The sequence below is a fragment of the Penaeus monodon genome, chromosome 25 (genome assembly GCF_015228065.2).
Source record: "Penaeus monodon isolate SGIC_2016 chromosome 25, NSTDA_Pmon_1, whole genome shotgun sequence".
NCBI lineage: Eukaryota > Metazoa > Arthropoda > Malacostraca > Decapoda > Penaeidae > Penaeus > Penaeus monodon.
The window spans coordinates 35,924,478-35,924,689 of NC_051410.1; the positions used below are offsets into that span (position 1 = coordinate 35,924,478).

General features: G+C 36.8%; 1 long non-coding RNA gene across 1 annotated transcript in view; it reads right to left on the minus strand.

Moving 5' to 3' along the window:
- Window positions 1-29: 29 nt before the first annotated feature.
- LOC119589461 overlaps window positions 30-212 on the minus strand; it is an 859-nt gene continuing 676 nt past the window's right edge. The window contains exon 3 of the long non-coding RNA XR_005230187.1: window positions 30-75. This is a non-coding gene — a long non-coding RNA (uncharacterized LOC119589461). The remainder of the gene's footprint in view (window positions 76-212) is intronic.

Sequence of the window (212 nt, forward strand, 5' to 3'; positions counted from 1 at the left end):
GTTGTTTCCTCCATGGTCGTCGTTTCTACTGTGGTCGTTACTTCCGGTGTGGTCGTCTCGTCCGCTGTGGTGGTACTATTCAAGATGAACCAAAAGTGAGTTATATTGGTCTGGATTGCATTAAACATTTGTAAATGTAATATACATATAACCATTTATGAGAATGGATATCTAATAACAAAAACACAAAATTACATACATACCATGCAGAA